Raw genomic sequence first — 7,071 nt, 5'->3', positions numbered from 1 at the left:
AGGACTCAATACCGAGTCAGATCACACCACCCACGACTCTTTATGTCAAACTTTATGTGTATCCATCCATACTTATTCTCATTTGGGTCACAGGTATGGAAGCACATTTTTTTTCAAAAGGCGTGAATTCCAGAAACAGAGTCATAGATTTTGATTGCACATGCATAAACGTTATTTTGTGGTCATAGTTTTACCGGCAGCAAAGACAAGTTCAACAGTTTGAGCCTCCACTGGCTGTAAACTGTCACTAATGGAGTTGTGTAGACCTCGATGACAAGTTGTTGATGACCAGAGGTGTCTTCAGTATTCACCTTCATTACTCAGGTAGAATTATAGATACTAGAGTTTAAAATACTCCTGTAGAAGTTGAAGTATCAACTCAAGTTTTTTACTCAAGTAAAAGTATAAAAGTACTGGTTTCAAAACTACCTAAAGTATAAAAGTAAAAGTAATGTAAGGGGGAAAAAGTCATTAAGGACAAAAGCCATTGAAAATGAATGAATCTTAATATAATGCAAATATATTAAAGAAGCATATATGTGTACTATTGAGCATTAACATGTGTTTCAGAGAGCAGCAGATATGATGACTAGTTGCCTATAAGTATTGTAATGGTGCAAAAAGTCAAACTTCATGTTCATGTTATCATTTATCCTAACCTTTATTGGAATGTACATCCAAGTTTAGTTGCAGGAATCTGAGGGAACGGATGTAAGAACAAAACTGGACAAGAACATCTGAAACAACCACAACCAAATTCACTCTATCCGGATGGAGCAATTTAACTGGATAGTTTTTATTAAAGGCCGAAATGAAATAGAGTAACAAGGCTGTTTTTAAAATGTAAGGAGTAAAAAGTACAGATAATTGCGTGAAAATGTAAGGAGTAAAAGTAAAAAGTCGGCTGAAACATAATTACTCCAGTGAAGTAAAGATAACCAAAATTTCTACTTAAGTAAGGTAACGAAGTATTTGTACTTCGTTACTTGAAACTTCTGGTGATGACCATTGATTAGAATCAGGTGTGTTGATGCAAGATAACACCCTAAACCATGCAGGACCCTTCTATTCCCTCTACCCCTCCTGCCCTCTCATCCTACCTGATCCCTCGAGGACCGGACTTGAAGAGCCCTGTGATAGACTATTTTGAAACCTCATGTCAAAGTACTCTTCAGTAGCTCAACTGGATGCAAAGAGGCTTTCCACTGCAGAGCTTGTGTTCAAACCTTATCCCGGGACCACTTTTAAAGCGATTTCCTTCTACTGAGGACTAAAAACTCACTAGGAAGCCTTAGCGGCATGTGACTCTATGGCACAAGATGTTATGGAGGTCTAGTAGTCTAAAGTAGACTTAAGGTTCAATTCCTTCTAGAGTTCTTCATCCTGTTGTCTTTAAAAAAGCACCAAACCTGTCAATTTTATTGTTCAAAATGAAAAGTTAAATGCGCTATGAGACATGACTGAAGAGGTTATTTGGTGGTTTGGAGGGATTACAATTGTCAGTGCAGCTGAACTTGTGTCCTGGTGTAGCTCATCTTGGAACAAAGAGGGTTTCTAATGCAGAGGTTATTGGAGCAAACCCTATACCTGAGCATCTTTTAAAATAATGTCCTACTGAGGATTGAAAACTGGCCAGGAAGCCTGTGAAAGAGGTGAGTACTGTATGTGGAGCATCATGGTAAAGAGCTGCACATTGTTAAAGACACTGTGAGTTCAATTCCCGCCAGAGGTCTTCAGCCCGTTGACTTTAAGTAGCACATAATCTAATGCATGTTATCATTTATCCTAACCTTTATTGGAATGTACATCCAAGTTTAGTTGCAGGAATCTGAGGGCAACGGGTGTAAGAACCAAACTGGACAAGAACATCTGAAACAACCACAACCAAATTCACTCTATCCGGATGGAGCAATTTAACTGGATAGTTTTTATTAAAGGCCCAAATGAAATAGGCTGTTTTTAAAATGTAAGGAGTAAAAAGTACAGATAATTGCGTGAAAATGTAAGGAGTAAAAGTAAAAAGTCGTCCGGAAAATAATTACTCCAGTGAAGTATAGATAACCAAAATTTCTACTTAAGTAAGGTAACGAAGTATTTGTACTGCGTTACTTGACACCTCTGGTTGTGCACCATGGAAGAGTGCTGCACATTGTTAAACAGACTGTGAGTTCAATTCCCTCCAAAGTTCTTCATCCAGTTGTCTTTAAGTAGATCAAAATCCACTTTTAGAGTTCAACACTCAAAATGAAAAGATAAATGCACTATGAGAGATGTCTTCCCCCAAGGATACTGGTGGTGTGGAGGGATTGCTCAGGGCTCTAAGGTGCCAATGAAAGGGTTGTGCATGCTGGTTCAAACCCTCCCCATCCTCACAATCTGGTGAGGTAGAGGCATCAGACCTTATACCTGGACCACTTTTAAAATGACGTCCTTCTACTGACGATTGAAAACTGGCCAGGAAGCCTGGGAAACAGGCAAGAATGTGGGGCCTCATGGTAAAGAGCTGTACATTGTTAAAGAGACTGAGAGTTCAATTCCCGCCAGAGTTCTTCATCCAGTTGTCTTTAAGTAGATCAAAATCCACTTTTAGAGTTCAACGCTAAAAATGAAAAGATAAATGCACTAAGAGAGATGTCTTCCCCCAAGGATACTGGTGGTGTGGAGGGTTTGCTCAGGGCTTTAAGGTTCCAATGAAAGGGTGGTGCATGCTGGTTCAAACCCTCCCCATCCTCAGTATCTGGAGGGGTAGAGGGATCAGGGAGGATGAGAGGTTAGGAGTGCTAGGGGGATGAGGTAGGATGAGGAGGGCTTGGGGGGTCAGGTAGGATGAGCGGGATCAGGTAGGATGAGTGGGGTCAGGTAGGATGAGGAGGGCTAGGGTGGTCAGGTAGGATGAGGAGGGCTAGGGCGGTCAGGTAGGATGAGTGGGATCAGGTAGGATGAGTGGGGTCAGGTAGGATGAGGAGGGCTAGGGTGGTCAGGTAGGATGAGGAGGGCTAGGGTGGTCAGGTAGGATGAGGAGGGCTAGGGTGGTCAGGTAGGATGAGGAGGGCTAGGGTGGTCAGGTAGGATGAGGAGGGCTAGGGTGGTTAGGTAGGATGAGGAGGGCTAGGGCGGTCAGGTAGGATGAGGAGGGGTCAGGTAGGATGAGGAGGGCTAGGGGGATGAGGTAGGATGAGGAGGGCAGGAGGACTAGACAAGAAAAGAAAGGCAAGGGGGATGAGGAGGGCTAGGGGGATGAGGTAGGATGAGGAGGGGAAGGGGGTCAGGTAGGATGAGGAGGGGAAGGGGGTCAGGTAGGATGAGCAGGGGAAGGGGGTCAGGAAGGATGAGGAGGGCTAGGGGGATGAGGAGGGCAGGAGGACAAGAAAAGAAAGGCAAGGGGGATCAGGTGATAGGGCCTTTTACAAATCAAAGCTTTGAATTACTTTCTTACCTCAACCTTCCTGACCCCCCCCAAGCTGTCTTTCCTCATGTCCCTAGCCTCTTACACCCTGATCCCCCTTGCCTAGTCCTCCTGCCCTCCTCATCCTACCTCATCCCCCTAGCCCTCCTCATCCTACCTGACCCCTCCTCATCCTACCTGACCCCCCTAGCCCTCCTCATCCTACCTGACCCCACCTGACCCCCTTCCCCTGCTCATCCTACCTGACCCCCCTTGCCTTTCTTTTCTTGTCCTCCTGCCCTCCTCATCCTACCTCATCCCCCTAGCCCTCCTCATCCTACCTGACCCCTCCTCATCCTACCTGACCCCTCCTCATCCTACCTCATCCCCCTAGCCCTCCTCATCCTACCTGACCCCTCCTCATCCTACCTGATCCCCCTTGCCTTTCTTTTCTTGTCTAGTCCTCTTGCCCTCCTCATCCTACCTCATCCCCCTAGCCCTCCTCATCCTACCTGACCCCTCCTCATCCTACCTGACCCCTCCTCATCCTACCTGACCCCTCCTCATCCTACCTGACCACCCTAGCCCTCCTCATCATACCTGACCACACTCATCCTACCTGACCCCGCTCATCCTACCTGACCCCCCTAGCCCTCCTCATCCTACCTGACCCCCCAAGCCCTCCTCATCCTACCTGACCCCCCAAGCCCTCCTCATCCTACCTCATCCCCCTAGCACTCCTAACCTCTCATCCTCCCTGATCCCTCTACCCCTCCAGATACTGAGGATGGGGAGGGTTTGAACCAGCATGCACCACCCTTTCATTGGAACCTTAAAGCCCTGAGCAAACCCTCCACACCACCAGTATCCTTGGGGGAAGACATCTCTCATAGTGCATTTATCTGTTCATTTTGAGTGTTGAACTCTATAAGTGGATTTAGTTCTACTTAAAGACAACTGGATGAAGAAGTCCGGCGGGAATTGAACTCACAGTCTGTTTAACAACGTGCGGCACTCTTCCATGGTGCACAACATTCTTGCCTCCTTTGCAGGCTTCCTGGCCAGTTTTCAGTCCTCAGTTGAAGGACATCATTTAAAAAGTGGTCCAATTATAAGGTCTGATGCCTCCAGATACTGAGGATGGTTTGAACCAGCATGCACCACCTTTTCATTGGCGCCTTAAAGGCGTGAGCAAACACTCCACACCACCAACTAGAGTCAGACAGAAGACATCTCTCATATAGCGCATTTAACTTTTCAGTTTGTGTGTTGAACTCTAAAAGTGGATTTTGTGCTACTTAAAGTCAACGGGCTGAAGACCTCTGGCAGGAATTGAACTCTCAGTCTCTTTAACAATGTTCAGGTCTTTACCATGAGGCCCCACATTCTTGCCTCTTTTCCAGGCTTCCTGGCCAGTTTTCAATCGTCAGTAGAAGGACGTCATTTTAAAAGTGGTCCAGGTATAAGGTCTGATACCTCTACCTCTCCAGATACTGCGGGTTTGAACCAGCATGGACCACCCTTTCATTGGGACCTTAAAGCCCTGAGCAAACCCTCCACACCACCAGCATCCTTGGGGGAAGACATCTCTCTTAGTGCATTTATCTTTTCATTTTGTGTGTTGAACTCTAAAAGTGGATTTGTGGACTATGTGCCACAAGATTAACATGTCCAGACTGAGAAAAGTAATGCATGTAGTGGCAGGATGGAGACGCACATTTGGATGTATAACACACCTGGGTGCACGTTACGGTTCGGGCCGTATTAACTGCCGAAGGAATGGCATAAATTTTGCCAAAATTACACGATTAGTTAAAAATGGCCGACTTCCTGTGGGGTTTCGGCCATGGGGCCAAGAGACTTTTCTTTAAGTTGCGCCATGATACAGGTGTGTACCGATTTTCGTGCATATACGTCAAACCGTATTGTGGGGCTTGAGGCACAAAGTTTTCTAGGGGGCGCTGTTGAGCCATTTTGCCACGCCCATTAATGCAAACCATTAAATATCAAATTTTTCGCCAGGCCTGACTTGCGTGCAAAATTTGGTGACTTTTGGGGGACGTTTAGGGGGAAAAAAGGCCCTCATTTCGTCAGAAGAAAGAATAATTCCTACAGATACAATAGGGCCTTCACACTGTAAGTGCTCAGGCCCTAATAATATGACTATGGCTGAATAATATCCTCAAAAAATAGAGAAGGGACTATAATACAAGTAAAAAATGTTCAACAGGTAGAACACATGAGTTTACACACAGGTTTTAAAACACAAATATACCCAAAATTATGAAAGCAGAAAACTCTATGTGAACTAGTTACACAACGCATTACAACTGGAAAACTTTCATCAAGCAAGAGCGCCTTGCACTTCTACTACTCTGCACTGTTATAAATCATATCTTCATAATCAATCTCAACATCATCCTCGTCGTCTGCTCTGTCATCATCTTCTTCTCCAGACTCTACATTCTTGTTGTCTTGCTCTTCTTGCTGTGAGTGTGTGTACGTGTTGCAACATCTACCATCATAGCCTTTGCAGAAGCAGTAGCTGGTACAGGCCAGGCCTGCAGCTGCGCAGCTGCACTTTGCTGTTGTACATGGCTTTAACCCAGCTTTGCAGCTACAGCTGATAATGTCCAACAGGGCAGGAGGAGCAATGGGGCTTGCATCCAGGACGGGCATGATGACTTCCTCTCCTTCCTTCTCGCCTTCTTTCTTGTCCCATCCAAACTTTGTGATGTCCACAGCTGGTGGATCAGGGCGGTCTGATGCTTTCCAAAGCAGCACCTGTAGATGGGCACGTCGTCCATGAAGGTACGCGTTTCGCTCTGCAGGAGGCAGTGTCTTCAGTGCTGGGGGGTTTTTACGCTTTCGGTAGATGTCATATCTGGCGACGTTCAGAGATGCCGACTTCCTCTGGTTGTACAGAGCCAGGAAGAAACCCCTCACTGCCCTCTGTGATCTGCAAATCAGTAGCTCCCTCCTCTCCAATAAAGTGAAGCAGGTCACCAGGTACTACTCTCATGGCCTTGAGCGCAGACACCTTCCCTTTCCCGGTGGGATAGGAGGTGGTGTCACACCCAGAGAGAGCATGCATAGCCAGGATGGAGCAACACTGCTCACCCAGATTCTATACTGTCGAATTGATATTGAGAACAGTGCCATCCCATCTCTCCATCTGCAGGTGACATGTGATACCCACCTTCCAGCACCAATAGACCATGAGCACAAACACATCAGTGTCATCGCTGAAAATGCGGACAGTTTTAGCTCCACGCCTGGCTGCATCCAACATGTATGAGATAAGGGAGACGTTAGCCTCATCATGTAGCGATTAAGCCTGCGCCCCATGCTGGTTGCAAGGTCAGTCACGGTGCCTGACGATGGCCACACCACGTGGTAGAAAAGCTGCGATGCATCAACGAGTACAATGTCTGGTGGGTGGGGATTGGGGACAAGGATTCCAAGATGCTGGATGATCACAGACTTGTTACCCTTTCTGAGGCATCCATACTCATCGGTGATGGATGCAGGGACCGGGCCGAGCTCGTAGTCAAAGAGGGCAGAGAGTTCAATTCTTCTCTTGTTCCCCACCACCAGCAGCCGAGCAAACAATGCCTCAAGGTCACATATGATCTTCCCATTGACCTTCACTCCTTTTGTCTTGAATTTCATTGTCATCACCTTAT

This window comes from Cololabis saira, chromosome 20, assembly GCF_033807715.1.
Source record: "Cololabis saira isolate AMF1-May2022 chromosome 20, fColSai1.1, whole genome shotgun sequence".
Classification (NCBI taxonomy): Eukaryota; Metazoa; Chordata; class Actinopteri; order Beloniformes; family Belonidae; genus Cololabis; species Cololabis saira.
Note: the sequence above shows the minus strand (reverse complement) of the source record.